We start from the raw sequence: 24,535 nt of genomic DNA on the forward strand, positions 1-24,535 counted from the left end.
TTTCTTGTTCCTTTAAGATGGGGTTTTATCGGAGTTTTGTTTTATCAGATCACTAGCAGTCGTGAGGGCCGGGGATAACTAGAGAAAGATTTACATATACACCTTTGCCTGCTATTTAATGAAAATTCTCATTCAATATAGGAAATTGAAAAAATAGAAAGAAAACTTTTTACCCTGATAAAACACTTGTAGTTGAAGCCTAAAATTGCTTGCGCCTGCCAATATACTCCGAGCTAGATGTGTCCAATCATTGTTTCCCTTTCCCTCCCAGTCAGCACTGAATGAAACCCAATTAGAGAGAAGTTGAGGATTTCAAAGAAAGCAGAAAGTAGTTTTCTCTTTATGTTAAGTTTCCATCGCAAGAAGTAGTTGTTGCTTTTGTCAAGCTGGGTGTTTTGTTTCGTCATATTTTTGTCAGATGGTTTCTGTCAAAACTCTCTCTGCACGCACACACGCACACGCACACACACACACACACACACACACACACACACACACACACACGTTTAATTAGCCATCATTTGTCTCAGCTTTCTCTCTTTTCCGCTGTTTATCCAAACGTCAGAAATGACACTGGCCAATTAGTGCAATGAAATAGTTTAACCCTATCTCACACTTGGAACATTACAAACCAAGCTCGGAGCTCAAGGCCTGGTGTGTGTGTGTGTGTGTGTGTGTGTGTTACTAACTAACGAAAACTGTGAATAAGAAAGCACAGCGGGTGTTTGGTAAAGATATTTTTGTCGTTTTTCTCTATTATTAGGTCAATATTATTTGTAGAATTTTATTTTAGGCTCATCACACAAAAGAAGACTTTTATTGGCACACAACATGTGTGATAGTGTGATAGAGAGAATCATTATTTTATATTTTGTCTTAACTGGCAGATTAAATTGACCCTACGATTGGCTCGCTCTTCAAAAATCCAGGGCAACAGCTGGATAATGGGTGCCATAGTAATTTACTAATTGTCTTCATGATTCAAATGAATAATTGGCAAAGCTTTAGCTGAAGTGCACATCTAAGTACTCTTTGTCGTTTACTTGTATCTTCTGAAAAACCCTCGGCAAAAGGCAGCTGAGACGATATCATTAACAGTCTCTCCAAATTGAAACAGTCATCAAGAGTGTCTTTAAATGTCTCAGGAAGCTTTTTGTTGAGTGCAAATGACATCTTGCTCATTTTGCTGGTGGCTACATGACTGATGTGTTGAATAAGACAGTCCGTTTTGACGCTTTTGAAGGCCGCGGGTTTGAAGTATATGATTCTGAAGTGCCAGCATATGCTTAGTGAGATAAGTAATTTGACACACAGACATCACAGACCTGCAAATCTTTCGTCTGGCTGTCTTGAGTGTCCACGTCGGGCGCTTTTTCAAGAACACTTTACAACTGTCACAACTGACTGTCAGCGTGCAAATAACACACACAAACGAGCTCATTTTGAACACAGATTAAGACAGCTGTCATATAAAAAAAAAAAAAAAAAAAAAAGAATTCATCCAGACTAAAAATACCATCAATTTGATCTCAGGCGTTTAAAAAAAATAATTTGCTATTAAAGAACCAAACAATCCTCCTTTTTAGCGTTCATTAGAGTAATTAAATTAACTAATCATCCTTGGGAGTGAAGCTAGATTTAAAGCAGGAATCATTGAAAGCAACACAGCAATAACACAGACGTTCAGATGACAGAAGAGCTTCCTCTGCTCTTATTTCTCTCTCTAAATAAGACATTTGACTGAGCAACATAAAGACATAGAATACGAATAGACACATGAATGTATGTCTGTATGTATGTATATATATATATATATATATATATAATACACAGAAACACACGCACATTGACACACACGGCAGCCGGGGAGGGGGTCAGAGTTGCAAACGAAGTCGCTGATATTGTGGCACTTCTTTGGCAGCGTTGTGCAGGTGTCGTCTGCACACAGGCTTCTGAATAAATGGATCTGAAATGATTTACCTAGGGTATGTGCCACCTGAGCACAGACACATGCACCGCTCCCTGCATACACACCGACCACAGGATATACACACACACACACACACACACACACACACACACACACACACACACACACACACACACACACACACACACACACACACACACACACACACACACACACACACACACACACACACACTGATGCAAAGACACACCAACACCAAGAGGGAAACGAGAAAAATCTGGCAGAGCAGCGTCACATTGTGTCGTCCTGACTCAAATTATCTGACAAACACAGATTTACCAATGTGAGTTTTTACTGTACAATTTAGACTCTCATTTTGTGATTTGAGTTATACCCATTTGTTTTCAGACATAATGGGAAATATGACTGAGGTCACACTAAGAATAGCCGATTTCCTGACCTCAGCTTCTCCAGCGAAGTCTGCAGCATTATCCGCTGAAATATCCGCTACTACATGCTAACAACAAGAGACATCTCTACCGAGGCAGCAGCACACAGGACGATTGGCTTAGGGCAAGACATCCGGATCACAGCAGCTGTTGTCACCTTGAAGCCACTTGCGATCATCGCGGAGAAGAGTACATCTCTCTGTTTTTGTGACGAAAATGCAGCATATGTGAGTTAATAAATACACTGTGTGTAAACAGCTTTTGCTATAAAGATTTGTCTTTGTGTGTTGTTTCATTCTAAAATGATAGGACTATCATCTGATGACAATGATGGTGCCTTTATGATAAATATATTACTAGATGTGCTCCCATGACAGTACAACACACAGGACTTGTTATTAAAGAGCTAACTCTTTTAAGGATGGATAGTAAATTCTGTGGGCGTTTTACGTTTTGGAGAGACCTGTTCATTTCACAAGATTAAGGTAGCATACACATTAACATTTGTGATACATCACAACAACATGGCTTTCCCACCAAACGCACAAGTGTGACATTTAGCATTTCGAATTCCAATGGAGAGAGCAGCTGCTTAAACCATAGTGGCTTATAGTGAATCTTTTCACCAGAATTCACAGCTAAGTAAATTGAACTTTGACCCTGAATACCTCCATAGTGCACACCCAATGGAATTCTATCTGGAGTGGACACAAAGTAATGTTATCGAATTTAACTGGCAAGAAAAATGGAGAAAAAAAACAACAACTTAGTTTCATTAAATCACCTCTTGGTGTGTGAAACCAGCACAGAGGTCAATATTCCATGTCTCAAAATGATACCTGATTTGTTGCATGATGCCGGTAAATGGTGTCTTTTAACAAACGTCTGCCACTGAAATTTGTAGAGATTTTTCCAAAAATGTTCCCAACTATGGAAACCTAATGTGGGTGATTTCAGAGTAAACTCATCTATGAACATAATATAGTTTACAACAAATGTATGGTCTTTAAACAGCCTTCAAATGTTTGGAGAAGTCACTTTTGAGTCAAATATAGCCGGTGTTGCATCATTAGAAAGTACTAGAATAAAGGTGGAAAATTCACCAAATTTAGTTTTGAGTGAATATTTTACTCAATATGAGGAACAACCAACAGAAAGTATGAAAAGGAGAAAGGTTTTTACTGCCCAGGTATACAGAGGGTTAATAGTTGGACTGTCCAACTGAGACACATCCCCGGTAGATGGGCAAAAAAGTTGACACTGACGCAAAGGAGAAAAACAACAAAGTCAAGAGGTTAAAAACTGAGGCATCACAGAGATACATCATCATCCCACCTCTCTGACACTCTGTAGGGCTTGACCTTACCAGGCTGCTGGGTTGTCAGAGTGGCGTAATCACGTAGTATAGGCAGACCTGCCCTGATCTGAGAACGCACAGCCCTGACTTCATACGTCCAGCTAATACATGTGCATGACAAGGTTTTTGTTTTTTAATTGGTCATTTTTAAATTTCAGTTTGTTTAGCCTATCACACAGACAGCACAGTGAAGATATGGGTTGAATAGAACATTGAGGTAGTAGATATCTTGTCTACACTGAACAAATATACAAACTGAAAATAATAATATAGGTTACTTATATATAAACATAATGTTAAACGGCACATCTTTTACATTACAGACTACCATGAAAAAGGCAGCTGGTTTGCAAGGAATCAAATTAACTTTTATGACAAAAGTGTGAGTATAGTTACCATGTGAGCCTGTGTATAATGTCACAGTTGTACTTCCCTTATGTATTGTCAACTCACACAGGTTATCCCACTAAATCATACACTGTAATCACAGAAAAACCTTGATTATTTTACACACACAAACCCAAAACCCTTGATATTTTTTTTTAAATACAGTAGTATTAATTCCACTGCTGTCCACAAAGTCCAATTTAAAAGTGTGACTGAGAACATGAATATCTTTAGAGCCGTATTAAAAAATAGTATTGACCTTTCTGTGGTTGTGTGAGTGGACATCAAACTCAACTTTTTAAAGTCTCAGCCATGTAGAGTGCTATTAACATATGCCGGTCTTAATAAATTATCTCTGTCATATTATTAAAAAAAGAATTAAGCACAACTCTACAATTTTATGAGCCTGTAAAGGTGAAGGCCATGCATATTAAGTTTTTCATGCACCGTGAACTTTTGAAGCATGCTACGATAGGTTATATAATTAATTTCTGCAGGGATCCCTGAGCTATATATTCTCAACATGTTCCTCATTCTTAAAGGGTGATAGTCCCTTGGTGTTGGAGAGTGTAAAACTGAATCTCCATTATCATCTTGCAGCAAGGTTCAAAGTGCAACATGACTGACTCCAACGCAGTAAATAAGCTTGGAAACTGATTAAATGACAGATACAAGGAGATAAACCACGTTATAACAAAATATTTCAAAAATTACAAGAAGCAAATGATGCAACTGTGTGTAACTTATTATCAGCCATTCTTCTGTTAAATGACCTGTAAGGGTTTAATAGGAGTAGGTCAACATATGCAGTAGTGTGTAAACCAGCATGGTAAGAGTATCAGCAGTTACTTCCCAGTCGTCTCTATCATCAGTGAAGCAGAAAACAGGGTTGTAGATTTAGTTTATCGTTTTCCCCACTGACAGACATTCTACACTTGTTAGTCTTACAAATCTGTACCTGCACATTTAATCTATTTGCATTCAAATGAAGGATAGAGAGAACCTAGCTATTTGCTCAGAGCCCTTGTCACATTGTGGTTGTTTACTGTAATCATCTGGTTTACTGATGGAGTTAATTTAAACCTGCACGACATCCTCTGCTTGCATAAGAATGCGAAATCATTTTGCTCCATTTCTTGTGATAATTGGTTTCTGGGGCACTTTTTCATATCTTAACATTATTTGCTCTTCTCATCTTTTTCACACACCGATTTTCATGTGAAGAAGGTCTGACAACTTTCGGACTCAATTTCTTAAATCCAGGTAACATCTAACAAGGTGATTATGATTATAAAAAATCTGATGTGTTATTAGTTAAATGCCATTATTATATACAGTTTATACATACATTACTCTGTGATAAAGTGCATCAGGGCTAAAAATACCAACAATAAGTCCAACACTCGTGCATACTTGCTGTGTACATTTTAAACATTGACAGACCCAATAAAGTCAAAAGGCAACACGCTCGACCCTCTGAGTTACACAGGAGTGGTTGGTTGAAAGTGTACAGCGTACCAACAGACCAAAGGCTTTTGTTCTCTGAGCAGTGATATCCTGTTGTGATTTTCATTTGAGTCACAGTGTGTAATACTTGCTAATTTGATAATCTCACACACACACAAAAAACACACACACACACACACTTTCAAACTGCAGCAACCAGTGTAAAGCTGCTGCTGGCCTTAACTACGTCATTACAAAATTCTAAGTTTTAGTTCCAGATGCTTTTCCAGCCCTCCTGCTGACATAGATGTTTTAAGCCCAGTTCTTCATACTTTTTAATCATGCCACTTTTAGATCAATTAATGAATTGCAATTAGAGTAAGTAGATTTTTCATTTTTAGGTGAAACATATAGTTTGTTAGTCTGTTTCATGAGAAGTCCCCTTGCTTTGGCTATACCAGTCACCAATATAACAATCACCTTGATTACGTTAATACTGATGAATAGTCTAAATCTGATGATTATGAGACAAGACATGTTAAGGTAATGAGATGCTCCTTTTTTATGGGATTTAGAAACAAAGTTATGGGACGCATCTCTGTGTTTAGATTAGACTAATCTAAGTAATTCAAGTCACTCTGAGAGAAAGTGGTGTTAACGTTTGCAGTCAATTGTGTCAATTGAAGACAGGTGGTGGGGGACAACTATTAGGACGAATATTGAAGGTCTTGAAGAAGAAGTGCGGTTCCTTGTGAAGTTGTGTGAAGTTTTACCACAGACACACATTTTACACTTCTCTGCCCACTATTACCAGCTCTACAACACAGATAACACTGAACACAGGTAAGGTTGCACTCTGGAATGAGCCTCGACAGCTGAATGACGTCAATACAAGAAGCCAACATTTCTATGTACTTGACCCTTCCCAACTACTAGCAGTCGACACCAATATTGCTTGCTGTTGCCACTCAACGTGTGACAGCTGAATGGACACGGATGGAAAGTTTGGTTCTGTTTCTCGCTCTTCCTTATCTGCCTCTTACAACAGAAAAAAACAAGCAAATCCAATGCACTTGGGGGGGAAAATGACACGCAGCAATAGCATCCACCAATAGCACTGTCAAACAACGCCATCTCTCTCGGATGTTAAAAGCTTTAAGAGCTGAGGCCTCTGTGACATCCATTGCCTCTGGATGTCAAAGATGGTTGAAGACTTGAGAGCAGGCCTCTGTTTTAAAAATACTATGTGTGGGTGTGTGTGTGCGCACGTCTCGGAGCAGCAAAAGTGACATTTGAGGGGCACTTTACAGAAGCCGGCGGTTGCTAGGGATCTTCTGTATCACCTAAAGAGCCTTTGTCAGTCATTGGAAAGCTGTCACCTTTCGGGGGGCCGATACGGTAGGGGGAGCCGGCTGACAGGTAGGAATTAATGAGAGGTGTATGACAGCAGACCTCAGTGCTCTTGCTTATGTGTGTGTGAGTATGCGTGTGTGTTTGAGAGTGTGTCCACATGTGTGTGAGTGAGGTCCTTTGTCTCAAGAGGATGAACCACCTTCTTTGTCATCTTGATGCAGGAAGAATATGAAGAGCATAATGAAAGAGACACAAAAGACTCAAGAGATTTCTTAGCATTTTGACACAGATAAACCTCTCTGATTTGAGTTTTTGTTGCCATTTTCTTGTTTGAGTGGCTTGATTTGTTGGCTTAATGAAAGCACCAGACAAGAGAGCAATCCCATTTCAATAGCCAGTCCCTCATAGCCGTACTGATGTGCGATTCTCACAATAAACACCTGTGCACACACTCATCCCTGTGAGTGTGTGCACAGGTGTTTATTGTGCGATTCTCACAATAAACACCTGTGCACACACTCACAGGGATGCAACAGGGTGGGAAGCAATCAGCCAACATGTTTTCACCTCTGCCTCCCTGGCTACATGAGACCACAAGTACAGAACAATTGAAGCTCTTCAAACATGGTGCAAAATTACATGTGTCCGTCTGCTTTGTGTGTGTGTGTGTGTGTGTGTGTGTGTGTGTGTGTGTGTGTGTGTGTGTGTGTGTGTGTGTGTGTGTGGTGCGTGTGTGTGCTTGTTGATGTAATAATCTGTGTTCCCTTCCACATTACACAGTTCTCTATCGCCGTAAATGAGTTCTGTCAATGTTTCCGCATCTCAATTACACAACAGAAATAATAGGCAGCGGCGTGGCAGAGGAGGAGGAGGAGTACAGGGGCAGCTCAGCCACAGAGCCAGAGAGACCAAAGACTTTGTCAATGCCACATGGTGACTTTTTCCTCACACGGTAAGATGCAGCATCGCCATCACTGTTTACGAATGGTTATTTCAAAATCAATGTTTAAAAATTAAAAAGGAATATGATTGTGGTCACTGTGGCCACTCAGTGATATCAGGGGTATGAAGTGAAGACAGCAGTCATCTTTAATATGAATCACCCCGATCATGCAAATCACTGATTTTCCTCCGAGGCCAAATAAACTCTCAAGTCATACAGTGCTGCCTGCCGTGACAAGTTATACAGTAGACAGCAATGCAAAAACGGGTTTATCAGCTACAGACAAAACAATCCATGTTGTTAAGAAAAGTTTCTGTATATAAGTCCTTTGCAAATCCCATATTATATGATATGAAATTATTATACTTTGGACTTCTTGTGCTAAGTGATGGTCACACAAAAGACAGCACAGCCCAGGCACAATGCAATTTTATGTAAAAAGGCCTTAAACATAATTTCCCTTAATTATTTATTATTATTTATAGAGTCAAACTAACGGAAAATGGTGGTCTATAAGCTAACAGTAATTATTTGCTAGTGCTAGCAATTAACTCCACTGATCCACTGTCCTTTTTCTGTGCAAAAACTCATTCTAAATTTCAAGTTAATATGCATTTTCGGCCGTCTGAGTTCGTCATAGCTTCCAAAATTATGGTCCCCCCCCTTCTTGTGTGATATTTTATCACACAAGGGGACTGCTTGCAGGGAGTTTGCCTGACTCAAACTTAAAAATGTTCCCTGAAGCAGAACAACTCATGTTATGTTACACACTTAAATCCCAAAATATTTCATGATTTTCATTGGAACTTTCAAATATTAAAACATTCACATTCAGGATTTCTTATGGAGCATGTCTGAAACATGTTTAAGGATTCAACTGGCTTGCTAACAGGCTTGACTTAACTTAAGCAGCTAAATGTACAGGGCATGTGTGAGTTTATTCTCTCGCACAGTCTTAGAGATAAACAGTTATAAATCAACATTTCTTTTGAAAATCTGACGACCAAAGGCAGCCGGCTTCAGAAACAAACCCAAGGACAAGGAAAAGTGAATAAGAGGAGAAGGTGTTAAGATGTATGTGTGTGTGTGTGTGTGTGTGTGTGTGTGTGTGTGTGTGTGTGTTTTCATGTGAGTCAGTAAATTCTGATAGCAAGATGTTGATTTAAATAACTGACTCTCTAAGGATCTGACATAAAACTGAGAGAAGAAGAAAGAGATAGAAGAAAAACTGAAAAAACAGCCTTCACCGAGTGAGTTTATCAGCTTGGCACCTGCTACTGGAACATTCTTGATGAACCAAAGGTTGTCTTCATTAAGCGCATTAATATTCATGACGCATGGTAATTTTGACACAGAAAAGGTCTTGGTAACCTTTTCGCGTGTGAGGAAATTTTTTTACTTCTCAAGGAAATTACAGTCCAGCAATGACTTAATTAATGCTCGCTTTCTTGGCCACGGTTTGAGGGCCTGTCAGTTTGGTGATGCACTGGCTGTCAGGCATGCCGAGGGCTCGGGGAGAGAAGGATTGAAGGAGAGGAAAAAGACAGGAGAGGAGAAGAGAGGAGAAAAGAGAGCAGACAGATGAAGTCAACATGCACTTGTCTTACCCACAGAACATGGTAATAGGTTTACCTTTTGCCTTTAGAGTTATTTTTTTCTCTCTCTCACACATTTTATTTCACCCTTTTACCCTTTCTGGCTCTCTGGCTTTTTGATTTATGAGAACAAGTAGTTGACCCAAATAGATTAGAAATATTAGATGTGTAATCCATTTGAAACAGAGATTAAACATATACTATATACAGTAGTGTTGCCATTTGTTAATGAAATTAATGTATCACTTAATTTATTTTCTCTAATTTAAACCAACCGTGCAAAACTCTCATGCCTCATTGCGGTTATGACTGACATAACTAGAAGATCTATTGAGTGAAACCTCTGTAGAACTGTCTAATGGTTGACAATTTTACAACAATATTCATGTCCCTTTTCTCCCTTTCAGCCCTACCGACGCAACGCACGCACGCACACGCACACACACACAGAGACTAGTTTCCAATATAGTGAATCATGGCATGTCCTGCTCTAACATTGGGCAGTAAAAAATGTGAACATAAGGTAGCATTTCCTTTATCATGTCCCATAAAAATAGCAATTTGCCCAAGCCCTTGTAGCACAATATGGAAGGCGGTGTGTTTGGATGATAATGTTGAGATGACAGATCGTTCCATACAGGGAGGTTTCTCTGCTGTCTGCCTGCCCCGTGCAATAAATCGCAGAGGAAGAGCAAAAGAGAAAGAGAGAAAGAGGGAAGAAGGGAGTAGTTGGAAATAAAAGAGGAGGGAGGGCGTAAAGACGGACAATGAGAGAAGATGAGCTGGGGTCAGGGATGTTGTGGAGGATAAACCCACCGACACAGTACAATATGTACAAAGGAAAAGAAAACATTACTGAGCTGTATACAGAAACATACCTGCGCACAAAAACATATTTTTGTTAGTTGTAGGTGAAACATCCTTAAAAAATAAATCTGATTATCTGCATTTTTTCTGTTATCTACCATTACCATCAGATTCACACGACACCATCGGACTTTCCTTTCACTGATTAACTGAAAACACTCAAGCTATTGAAAACAATCTTCATTGAGTGAACATTTTATTAAATCCACACATACTGTGGCATGTTACAGTTCATCACGTGCATTGTTTAGGTGACATTAAAATATTGTCACTCTGTAAATATTTTACTCATCACTTAATTAATTTATCTATTTCAAACAAATGACTCTGGCTCCAGTGGGCATTTGTGAATGTGACAGTTTGTTGAATTATGTAAATGCAGTTGAGTCAGATCCTGAGACTGATAAAGTAGCTTTGTCAATGCGTGTGTGAGTCACACTTTTTTTTTTGCTCAAGATGTGTGCTGTGCTTTGTTGCTTTGATCACTCTCACTCGGCTCATCGCTCACTGTAAAACCTGCCCCAAGGAGTGTGAGTGTGTGTGTGTTTATGTGTGTGTGTGTGTGTATGTAAACAACTGTGTCCTAACTATGTCCAAAGTTGAGTTTATTTGTGTCAGCGCTACAGACTAAAAGTATGTCTCTCTACCTAGGCTGCTGTGGTCTACACAAATCCACTTCTGCAGTATATAACACAATGTTCAAAAATGTATTTTAAATTCTGCACACAGACATGCAACCTGAAATACTGCCACTAAATATGATAGTATCTTACCATAGCTACAGAAAATGCTTGTTTCTGGTTGGCTGGTAGGTGTCTTTTTTTCAGGACACCTCAAACAGTCCAGTCAACCCTTTAACCATTGATCTAAATCACTGCTGAAGGTATATTAAACCGCAAGTAACTACAGCAACAGTACCTATGCTACATTACTAGTTAGCTGAACTAACTTTGGGTTATGGCTGAGCAATATGGAAACAATTTTTGAAGAGTTGATATCAATATATTTCATGATACAAATTAAGCAGATATTTTTGAGCTTTCCCTTAAAATTCCCTAGTAGTAGGTTCAGAATCTGAATATGAAATGTGTATTATTATTACCTACACCAAGGAGGTTTTATTTTTTTTGTTCGTTTGTTGGTTTGTTGGTCGGTCTGTCAGCAGGAAAACAGAAAACTACTGGCCCAATTTCATGAAACTTGGTAGAAGGGTGTAGCATGGGCCAAGGAAGAACCTTGAAATTGATATGAATCACGTGGCGAATACACAAATCATTTTTCACTTTAGTTAACATTGCAAGATTGAGCATTTGTGTGCATTCATATGGTGTCCGGAAAATCGCAAAAATTAGTTGCCGACTGGGAAAATTGACACTGCTTAAACATTGTGATATTGGTCATGCCTTGGCAGAGATCTGCGCTCTCCGAGTGCCCCTCTAGTCGTGTATGTTATCATGTGATCATGTTACAATGAAGGAGCGCGTCGTCTCTTTCACCTCACTTCTAAAACCAAAACAAGGGCATGTGGTGTGTTTATCGAGCTTATCAAACCTTGTGCCTTTTTTGTGAAGTGGGCTGTCCATTCCATAAAGGATTGCCATATGAACGGTTTGAAATAGCTTTGTTTCTGTGATGCGATTAAGTACATTTGTCTATTGCGATCAGCATTTGTATTGCTTTTATTGCCCAGCCTTTCAATGTGTTAAACCGAATACATCCAACTAAAATAATTAAAGAAATTTTATAAACAGACTCCCTGGTTCCCTTTGCTAACTGGCCATCTCGGTTTTCATCTCTTTCATTATAATCTTATATCAGAATGCCCCATCATGCATTATCACATAGGTATAATACTCTCAGACAGTGTTGGGGACTTTGTTTTCTTTCTAACCCACAAATGGAGGAACTCTTTTATGGGGCACATCTTTAGCCTCAGCAGTTGATTCAAACACACATCAACGTTACGACACAATGGCCTACAAACACTTACCGTTTACCGTTTGTGGGACAGATACAGTACATTAGTTTCACGGTTACAGGCCCTTGATGACAAATAACACTGAATGACAAGTGCAGTACCTGCCTTTGTGCCTTTTTCAAACGTAACACTCAACCCTTCATCTGTCCTGCCTTCTGTCTTTTTCCCTCTCCATCTCTCTTTTCCCCTCTCTCTACCTTTTATCTGTCTGCCATTAGGCAGATAGTTGCCGGTCTCATCTGTATCATGTCTCCGACCATCCCCATAGGAACACCACACAGTTGCTTGCTTAAGAATTCAGGAGCCACAGCCCCGTCCCACTCACCGATCCCATGGATCAAACTGACACTTGGTCAGCATCAGCACATTATGAACTATGGCCACCTGCCACTGCAGACACATTGTTCCCTCTGTAGTAATGTGAAGAATATAGAGGGGACGGGCAAACTCAGCCTGCTGACAGCTTATTCTCTCTCTTATCTCCTCTGTGGTGTGCGCCTATGAAAAGTGGACGGTAGGACTGCATTGGGATGCGAGAGTGTGGATCATCCTATAAGCTTGGGTTACCTTTCCTGTATCCTGACCTTTACCCAGAATTCAAATGGTTCAACTAAAGCTGAGGTCAGTTTTGTTTGTGCTGTCCTTCAACATTACGGCTAAAAAAAGATAGAAGCTGAGATGAACTGTTCACACAAGCATAGGTTATATTTAAAGGAAGCAAGGTCACATTTTTCATGCATTTTGATGTTTCTTCAAATTCATAATTAACTCTGCACTATACAGAAAACATGATATGCAAGATAGTTATCTTGCTCATGTAGAGAAAAAAACTGATTCAGACCCAACTAGGGCTCCAGCTTGCATCTGGCTGCCCCCAATCATTCAATCAGCCAAACACATAAAGTAAAGCAGAACTTGAAGTAACAGATTGTAATACCGCTACACCTTCCAAACCCTGTGAACACAGTTTCTTTGGATTTTCATCATAACGATGCAATCTCCAGTGAAGGAGATTAAAGAAATGACCTCATTTCCAAAGATGAATTGGACCAACACAGATATTATCAATTTCTTTTATTTCCTATCTCTCAAAAAAGCAAACACACAGTCTGAGCCAGACAAATGTGTTCCTGCCTCTGCTGAAAATAAAGAGGATTCTCTGGACTGGACTCACCACAGCCCCGCTTTAGGATGCCTAACTCCTCTTCAGACCCAGGATCCCATTGACACCCTTCCTGTACAACCAGGTGGCATCCATTTATTAAATAATGAAACCGGTGATTAAAGTGACTGATGTCCAGCCATCTATTCTTCCAGGTCTGCTCTTTAATGCCGCCATTAGGCTCTTGTGTCCAAACTTAGCTCATCAAATGGCCTCATTTATGGTGAACTGGCAGTGTGCAGTCTATTGAGCCAAGATTGAGGAGCACTTCACATCATCCACATTTGGATTTACACCTACGGATTAGTCTGACAGTGACAGTACAGTGTCTAACCACAGCCTGTAGTCAGACACTGGAGGAGAATAAGAAAAGAAATGGATTTTTTCAACGTACACCTCAGCTTGTGCATATAACCAGTGTAATTATCTTCTTATGTCACTTCAACTGTACGTGTTCTCTTTGCAAATACTTATCCATTATTGGCCTTGTTTTTAGATACTGAATAGATTGAAAATATATGTGCTTACCGAAAACACGTCCTTAAAATTGGTTGCTAAAAATCTATGTAGAAAGAAGACATTCGTTAAACAAGGATCTAACAATATCTGGCATTTTTTAACATCACTTACTGACTTTACCATGCAGCTTAATCAAACCCAAGGTAACAATGTGCTGATTGATGGTACCTATTCATTATAAAGCATTGTTGCTTAGGGCTGGGCGATATAGCCAAAATCTATCCTGAATCTTCTATCCTGATATAGATCATTTCATATCTCGATAATGATATAGGCTATAACACGACATAGCATGTTTTCTGGTAATTCAATAGTCCATATGAAATAACCAGATGGTAAAGTCTATGTTTTATATTTCTGTGTAGATGAAATATGTGACAAAAAGTACTGATTATGTTCTCATTTTTTTAAGAACTTGCAAAGTGAACGCAGCGTGCAAGGATCAGAATGTATAGTGTCATCCAAATTATGTAAATATTGCCTCAAGGCATTTCGGCCATTAGTTTTTCGACAGCGCGATAAAAACAATATAGAAACATATACTGTATAAGACAGCAATTTTTATATTATTTGGATATATATTGTCATATCGCCCAGCCCTATTGCATACCTGCCAACATTTGGTTTTCAAAATCCGGGAGATTTGTGCGGGGGCATGGCGGGTGTTACTGTTAAGTGTACTGTAAGCATAGACAGTATATAATGGACCAACAGACCCCGTTGCTCTGGACGGAGACCAGTGAAGGCTATTAGAAGCACTTTTCCGGTGATGGCCAGCTTTACTGCGCAGCCTCCAACTGAGAGAGACAACGTAAATGTGACGTGAGCAACGTGAAAGTTGTAAGTCTTCTGGTAGCTGTGCCAAGAGAAATCTCAATCATTCCCAATCTTACAGAGACGGAGAGTGTAGGTATATGTAAGGAGATAACATGGGCACAGGCTAATTATTGCTAACTAAAATGCTAATGTTAACATTAATAATTAAACCTAAACAGCTCATCTAAGTCAAAACTGCCTGCGAGCTTCTCCTGTACTATGCGGTATTTCCTCTACTATGTGACACAATCGTTACCCTATTTTTACAAAAACATCTGGTACGTGAGGTACAAGGTAATGGAGCCTTTTATACATTGTTGTGTTTCTTTAGAACTAAACAATGGACAAATAGAGTCTTTAAACGCTTCAGATGTAAAGTTATCGCTGTCAAGTGACGTCAAAATGAATGCTAGTCAGTGGAATGCTAACGGGAGGTGATGGCTTTGTAGCATCAAAATGGCGCAATAGGAGGTTTGAATTCTGAAGCGAAGCTTACCCCCTTGACTGTAAGTCTGTGCTACCAACATTGCCATCTTGAGTTCAGATTGCTTCACGTTTTCTGCCTCTGTCTGTTATTTTGTGATGAAGGATGAAATCGCCGTGTGCCATTATGTGCTTCTTCTGCGCGATGTTGCCGCTGTGTTTTAATGTGCTGGGTAATTTCATTTTCCCTGCCGTGCGCTACATTAAAATCAATGCAACACACCTTACAAAAAGCGTGGAGGTTGTCGATATGACTCGGTAAGATGCATGTAAATTGTTGCGCCCAACACTGTTGAAATTTACAGCTACCGGTATATTTTGATTTCTTTGCGGGAACACCACCTTCACCTGCCATTTTTATCTGCTCGCTTTCTGGTCTGAACTTTCCGCGAAGCTTGCACAGAGATCAACTGCGCAACTGGGTTATAGGTTGCCAGGTTGAGGTGACAAACGGGTTGAAAATTGTATATGGTGTGTGGATTGTGTGAATAGGATGTGTTTCATACAAGATCTGGCAACTGGTCAACATTAAACAAACGTATTGGTCTGATTATTTATAAAGGAGTTTGGGCCATGCAAATTACGGGAATTTCCCGGGAGAAATAACAAACAGGGAGGGGTCCGGGAGATAGGGCTAAAAATACGGGAGAAACCTGGGAAAAACGGGAGTGTTGGCAGCTATGCCCTATTGTGGCTTTTTATGCGTGCAGGTCTATGGCACAAAGGCATGAGCTACAGTATATCAGGCCTTGGCTACACAGGCTTTAATCTTTTTATGGAACTTTTGTGGATTGAGAATATTCAAACCCTTTTTGGTCAGATAGTTGTCTAAACGTATCACACTGTAAATGTATGAGTCTACAACAGCAGCACATCAGTGTTTATATTGCATGTATATCTCACTTGTGTTATTATTGTTTAAATGTTACTGTAATGATATACCTGACAGGAACCTCATTTTTACGTTTTTAGATGGAAGGCCAACAACATCTCATGTGGTCTCCAGAGCAGTGGCACCACTCTCACATGCCAGGTGACATTACTGTCACCTGGCATGTCAGTCCAGTCTATCAAATGCGGTGGCTAAGTGGAGGGGGGACCCAAACGTGTCACTAACAGTCGGGCATTACAGACAGCTAAATGTGCTAATGGCCTAGCTAATGCAGTGGTATTCACTGGTGGGTTGACCACACATGCACACAGTACGCATGCATGAAGTGATCCCTACATTTACCTCCCACTCATTCTGTCATTCAGTCACATATGAGGTACTAGGATATTCACTCAGACATAAACACACAAAATGGGAGAAGAGTTAAAGACACTCAAATACTGTAGTGCATGCCCACTCAGATATTCTGTCAGTCAGAGGAACATACACATAGATTTAAAAAGGAAAGGTGAGAGAGTCTACCCATTTTGTCATAAGGTTATTCAGTCTTCACCTCTTTTTCCTTATAAAATAATAATAATAATAAAATAAAAAAAGGATCACAGGCTACTTCACAGTAGAGCTGAAACAATGAGTCCATTAATTGATTCCCAGCTTCTCAAATGTGAGGATTTGCTGCTTTTCTCCGTTTTATGTGATAGTAAGTTGAATATACTGTATTTTGGTTTTGGAGTGCTAGTTGGGCAAAAAAACTAAAAAAAACAATATGAAGGCATCACCTTGGGCTCTGGTTGTGAGAACGTAGTGAAAAATGCCCATCACAGAGTTCCCAAACAATGAATCGATTCTTAATTGACAGATTAATTGATAATTAAAATAATCCTGAGTTGCAGCCATTTCTCTCTCCCCATACAGTGCAATATGTATGTTTTAACCTTTTACAGAAGGACTGGACCACAAAATCTATATTTTCTGTTTCACATTTTGTCCTGTGATTTTGCACACAGTCATAAAGCCTTTTTCCCATAACTGATAGGTCCATAAATATGTGTACACAATGATCAAAGTCAAGATTCATAACGGGCAAGCAAATACATGACTTACACAGTTTAGTCTCACTACAGGTTACCTCACGCTGTTGCTGTTCTAAATACAGCTTGTTCTCGGTCAGCTTGCCTGGTTAAGTGAAGATGAAGAGAACTTCCCTGCCAGGTCCTGGAGATCAAAACTTGACATCCTTGTATTTGTTACAAGGTTTTACCTACGGCATCTCTCTGTGGGACACTGTACGCTCTTGTGGAAAGACAGTAACACTGATGCAAGGCTTTGAAAGCAGCAATTAGCACTCCTGGTGGTCTGCACCGTTTTTTTTTCTCCTTTTACCTTCCTCATTCTCTTCTTCAACTTCCCCCTGGGAATAGCTGTTAAGAGATACAATTAATTTTTTGACACAAAAATGAAAGTGTTAATTCACCTGTGATAATTAGAGCTATTCTTACTGCATGTTGATGAATGTAAAAATGCAGTGTTTATTTATTAATTAATTTTCGCCCTGCCGTCAGAATGAAAGCTCTCATATTTGTGTGATCACGACTTAAGAAGGAAGTCTCAAAGAAAATAGATTATAGACCTGCCCAGCAGTAATGAAACATTGTCAAGAAATGTTCAGAAAAGTTACAGCATCTTCACTTTGATGTTCCTTTTTTAACACATTCTGAAGAATTTTTGATGGTAAGGCTCATATTGAAGTAGTATCATGGATTTTATGAATTCTGTAGAGCCCCATGATGAGATGCATGACCAACAGCCTTATAACAGCCTTTACATTTTGAGTTTTCTCATTGAGAACAAATTACAATATCAATATTAAACCATTACCATACTTAAAAGTAATCTCAAAATTACACCATTAGCAGTATGAGACTTAGACTGAACAAGTTATGTATTATGTGAGACCTAATAAAACATTGAAGAAAGAAAAAATGAAAACCACTGAAATGAAGAAAATCAACAATTCAAACCCCTCAACTGTTCAATGTATTATTGTAGAAGACTAAGAATGCCAGAATGTTGTAAAGCTCAAACCATAGCCAACCAAACCAAACGTTTTGGCATATTTGTTTAGAGGATTACTTAATTGATTACTTAATCAACTGATTGTTTCAACACTCTTCACACTGTGAACAAATGTGGTCAGAGCCCTTGGGGTGCAGCAAAAATAATTTTCCTCTTATTTTACGCTTCCTTTCTTGCAACATTAAAACAGATCAAACTATAACATACAATCTATACAGAGACTAGCTTTGATTTATCAAAGGAGTCTCTAACCTTGGTGACCCTGTCCACACTTCCTGTTGCTCCTTCACAAAAAGCACCGTCTCCCAGATGTTGTCAGCAGACAGCTGTTGATGTGAAGCAGCAAAAGGAAGAGTTCAGATAAAATGCCTTAAAACAGCTATAATCAATATTATTCTGAGAAGAATATATCAAATGACGATGTGAAAGGGGTTGTGACGAATCTACAGAGAATTATCACCCAAATCTGCAGCTTCCCTCGGCTTTACAGAATTTTACAGTGAGTTTCATTGTTTTTTTGTTCGTTTCATTGTTCAGCTGTCCGGCTGCAACTTTGCTGTTTTTTGTTTTTGGCTGCAGCAGGCAGCCATTTTAAGCAGAAAAGCTCTAAAAACCCACTGTACACTTCCTACTCAGCAACAAATGGCAGACAGACACAGTATGTGCCAAGCTTGTGAGAAAAGAGCCGGATAATTCCCTCAGAAGTTGGTAGAGACCAAAAACTAAGAGCTAAAAGAGAGTGAATATTAGACTTACATCAGTAACAGAAACACAGGCTAAAAAAGTAGTTAATACAGGTTTAACACATCAATGAGATATAACGAGTGAGAGAGTAGGAGTAAAATAACTCCCATTGATTCTTATGTACAGTATGTTACACCTAAGCTACAAAAATAAATTCTTAAGGTGAAATATAGAAATCCTTTGTCGCTTAGCCTGCGGTACATGACCATGCACATTAAGCCAATCAGGGCCCTGATATTACAGATCAGAGCAGTTACTTTGTGCTTTGTTGGCATGGTGGGAATGCATATGATCATAGAATGCCACAGCATGGCTCAAGCATGCTATACTGAGCCAGTAGAGGAAGGACATACATCTCCTGAACTTATCAGCCCTTTGTCCCCCTGTGTCCACTTGACCCAGAGATGAGAGAACATCCCAGAAATGTGAAGCACATCCCTGCTTTTCCTATTTAAAAAGAAACAAAAGCACAGAACAACAATACTCTCTTAGAAATACTTCTGTAGTAACCCATCAGCCTAACCAAAGAAAAGGTCTTAAAGCACTTTTGACTCAGTCAGCCAAGACAATCACTGTCCAGCCAGGCCCGTCCCGCTCCATCTTGCCTGGCAGACACATAAAGGCAGCCATCTTAAATCACGTCTCACGGCGCACATCTAATGACTACTGAGCCCCTGCATATTTCAACATTAATTCATTAGAGGCGGGGATTCAGGGGAAAGAGGAGGAGGGGGATCGGCGGCAGCAGGGAGAATCCTCGGCGCACTCTGATTAAGGCCGTTATGTTTTATAGAAGCCATTTTTCAATGCCTCCTCTGACAGCACTTGATGTTATTAAATTGCGGGCTTCAAGGAAAGAGTGAGAGAGGGAGAGAGAGAGTGGGAGGGAAGGGAAGAGAGAGAGGGAGAGAGATCATGGGAGTAAGAAAAGGGGGGAAGACAGATGGAGGCTGGAGAGAGAGAGAAAGAACGATTAACAATAGCGAGGAGACAGGTTGCCAGGTCTCCTTTGGCTGCTGATAAAGTGAACTTCTTGTGATTTGTTTGTGTGTTACCTGTGGTTTCTGGGGTTATCTATATCTCATAGGGAATAGATTAGAGTGTGTGTGTGTGTGTGTGTGTGTGTGTGTGTGTGTGTGTGTGTGTGTGTGTGTGTGTGTGTGTGTGTGTGTGTGTTGTACTGTACATAGAATGTGGCTATTTTCTCTCTGTCAGTTGTGATACAGGGATTGAGTGAAGATAAGCTATAGAGGACACTATTATGTCCACTGAACAACCTTGAATCAGATCTCTGAGGTCTTTCACATACAGTACATTCAGATAATGTACATGAAGTTACACAATGTTTTCTTAGCTTATATTTCTTTTCACATTTGTTGTTTATTGGGTGTTATTCTTATTCCCACTGATAAACCTGGCAAAACAGCATAACGGAGAGATACTATATATCCAGCACAGGGGAAGAGTAAAAATAATAATTCAACCAGCGAGAACAAAACAGTAAATGTAAGGCTACTAAGGTGATGGAAAAGCACTAAACAATATAGATGTATGATATAGTTGGCTTTAGATTTCTTTAAAAAAAAATCCACTTGTTGATTACAGAATTTTGGACAAAGAAATGTTATTAAGCAGAGATGTGAATCATACTGTAGAGGGGGTTTCAGAAGCTTTTATGGATGTTTGATATATCTTTCTGCCATGACAACATATCCCTATTAAAATCTATTATACAGTGACTGCTGTCAATCCTCTCTGTTCTTTGGAGGGCAAAGTGCAAACTTTAAACAGTGACCTTTCTAAGCTACATGCATGGCATAAGTGGAGTACCACTTTAAATATTGTACAGGCCTTTCTGAAACCTGTCTAATAATGTTCCATGTTAGCTGTTCCTTTTAATGCAATCACATTATATTTGTTCAAGGGCAGCCCAAGTTTAGTGTAAAAGTATATTGTATAGATTCACCCAAATCCATAAGCTTTTTCTTCCTGTGAGCATAAGTGTACACAGCAAAGGTAATGCCAATACAATCCCTAGTTTTTGAAATACTGCTGGTCAGAGGCAAACTGATGAGCTAACTTGTGTGCACCGACAAGAGCAGAATAGTGCTTCTTCTACCACTTGAGATAAAACACGACAACTTCTGTGCAAGCCCTTCTCTCCATGTGCCCTCTGTTTGCTTGAATTAATAGGCAGTGGCAGTTCCTCATCAGCCAGTATCTCCTTCACTTTACAAATGGCTGCTTAGTGTTGTCAAGAAATTGAGTCATCACATCCTGACAGCTGTTGCTTTTCTCTCTCACACACAGACAGGCATGTATGAATGTGTTACACAGGCATTTATATGAAAATTAAAACTATATGTATGGTTTATATTAGAGCTGCACGATATGAGGAAAATATGCAATATGCGATAACGCTGAATATCAGGATAAAGATATTACATGCGATAAATACACAGATATTAAAGTGTACTCAGTTTTGCCTTTCTGCTCCTTTCAGTATTCTGCTAAAATACAGCAAATTGTTTGTTGAATTTTAAAAAATGAAAAAAATTAATTTCCAACATGTTATTAAACAAATTGGACAATGAATTGAACATAAAAGGCACTCCTAAAAAAACACAATTATATTTTAAAGTGTAGTTTTCTACTGATATTTTCTTTAAACTAACTCAAAAAATCTTGGAGTGTCTTTTGCAATATGTCACAGCCTTTCGCAATGTGTTTATTGCGCAAGTTGATAAATAATAAAAATAAAATAAAATATATAATATATATATAATATACACACACACACATACATACATACATACATACACATACATACATACATACATACATACATACATACACACACACACACATACATACATACATGCATACATATTGTGCAGCACTAGTTTATATTCTGACAATCAAATTGCCCTTTGTAGATATTAATATCTTAGATTCAATGGCAACAAATCAGATTGTGTGCACACATAAATGAACACACACACTGAAAGCACAACACCATTACACACAACCACCTATTGTGGACATTGTGATGAAATTATACTCAATTCAAGTTTGTTTTGCTTCTAAGCAAACTAATAGGCAATAACTTTTTATGCTACCACTTTAAGTGGTTCAAATCTTTAGAAGTTTAAGTTATGTTGACATCTATTATTTCACTACACATTCATAGCAATCTTCTCCAGATCCTCATCCAAAAACATTGGCACATCATCTGTAGTTGGATGCCATATATGCATGCTCTGGCACTCCCAGGCAACAATATCATTTTCCAGGACAAGATGGTCTGGTATCTGCTCTTCATTTGGTAATCAAGTTTCATTATGCACGGCTGTGAATGGCACAACTAAAACCATTTTCATCTATGCATTGGAACGCTATACATTCCCTAATGTCAACAAAGATGGCGGCGTAAGATTGTACAGCGGCTACTAGCTCTCCTGTCGGTGTATATTTATAGAAGTACAACCACACTGAACTAATCAATATAGGACTACGATACAACACAGCCTTTACGAGAGCCTTCCAGGCGGCTCATAACATCCTGGAGGACATAGCTAGACCGGGCGCTCCGTGGATTGTTGTCGGCAGCCAGCAGGCCGAGCTAACTACCGGCAGTATCGAGACAAGAACTCCGGCAAGACCAGAGGCACCATTTTTGTGCATAATGAATGGAGTACCAACAGCAGGATCGTTGCCCAGCACTGCTCACCTGACCTGGAAGCCCTGTCGGTAATATACAGGCCATTTTATTTATCAAGAAAACAGCACACTGCCGTCTACATAGTCCCGATGCTAACATTAGAACAATTTCCATTACAGCAGTGGTGAACAACTGAATGTTTACTCTCAAGAGTTCAATGTTCCTACACTAGTTCAATTAGTATTAGTATAGTATTAGTATTTTATGTCTTTGAATTGTTTTTACTTGAATACTTACATTTTAAAGAAAATAAATAAGAACGGTTTTCATTCAACATTGTGCCCATTATTATCATCAATGATTCAGTAACTCTGACTTTTAAAAACACTTTTTTAAAGGATAATGTCTAATTATCGTTATCGTCAAAATCACGATATTATTTTTTGTCCATATCGCCCACCCCTATTTTCATCTTTAACTTGATTCAACCTTTTTGCACACAGTGAGTTTAAGAGCACAGACAGCAAGGGGCGCTTGTTTAAATCTTCACTGAGCTTGTGCACATTATCTAGCACTTTGCATTGTGATTGTGCCGTTAAAACACAGGCTTATATTTCTTATCTCTGGTACTCTGTGCAGTCACTTTTCTAAGTACAGTCATATAAACAAGGTAAGTGCATACACTGCACTAATAAAGACATTCACACACATACACGCACCATGTTAAAGTACTATGTCCTTATCCCTGTCATCTTTGACAGTTAAACAATGTATCTGTTTGGGGCCCACCAGCGAGGTGGGGATATAAATGGTTTCATTCCCAAAACACAATGGCTGTGAATTGTAAGGGGAGCTCATGCTCCAATCTTAAAAGCAAAAAGCCAGCACTTGAATTGTGCTACCAAGATCATATTCATGATTCCTCTCACTGTGTGCCTGTTCATTAGGAGCTGTTTTCTAGAGGTTGAAGTATGCGATCATGAATTATGAACAAACACTACTTAAACCTGGTTGAGTTATTATGACATTTGCCAAATCATAGCCCAAATAAATAAAATGTTGGAACAGGCTGTCCTTAACTTACTGTAAGATTTTGTACTCCGAGTAGGCCTATATTAAGAATATAATTACAGGAAATGGACCTCTGGTTGTATTTGCAGTTGTATTATGGCAAACAAAAACATGTAGGAGCATTAATCTCCAAAGAATTTTACTTGTATCATGGGATATTTGTTTGGGGACTCAAGATTGGTGCTCTTAAGAAGGAATTCCCAAATACTTGGATTTTTAAGTCAAATCAGGATGGTACAGAAAAGAAATTAAAAGGAGATCAAGTTTGCGGTCAATATAGATTTTTTCTCACGTGTCATAGGTTAAAAGATGACTGGAAAAAAAACGGCATCTTAATCAATTATAAAAGTAATCATTAGCTGTAGCCCTGCCTTGTATTAGGTGATGTGTCATTGTCCAATAAGACACAAAAAGATTAAAAACTGATCAATAAAATGGGCTGGAAGGTGAGGAGGTTGAAGAAAGAACGAATGAGACCACCTAATGTGAAATCAAAGATTGAATGTTTGTACCTTTGAGACGATAGAGAGAGAAGAAGAAGAGAGGGGGAAATAAAAGGCAATGCAGAGTGTCAGGAAAAGAAAAAGGCTCTTACAGGCTAAATGACGCCTGATTCCCTAGATATTTGGGCTCCCTCTGGGGAACATATAGTTGTTGCCTTGCACTGACAATTTGAGAGGATCCTGGGGGAAACAAAAAAAGAAACTTAATAAGGCAGACAAACACAGGCATCTCTCTGTGGTGCAAAATGACGGTCCATCCACATTTCCTAGAAAACATAATGCCAGCACAATCCCATGAATATC

At 39.1% G+C, this 24,535-nt stretch overlaps 1 protein-coding gene across 1 annotated transcript in view; it reads right to left on the reverse strand.

The window, feature by feature from the left end:
* The window catches only part of tshz1 (teashirt zinc finger homeobox 1), a 165,829-nt gene that overhangs the window by 43,195 nt on the left and 98,099 nt on the right, over nucleotides 1-24,535 (reverse strand). The gene's annotated exons all lie outside the window — the stretch shown is intronic.

The sequence above is a fragment of the Perca fluviatilis genome, chromosome 13 (genome assembly GCF_010015445.1).
Source record: "Perca fluviatilis chromosome 13, GENO_Pfluv_1.0, whole genome shotgun sequence".
In the NCBI taxonomy this organism is placed as follows: Eukaryota; Metazoa; Chordata; class Actinopteri; order Perciformes; family Percidae; genus Perca; species Perca fluviatilis.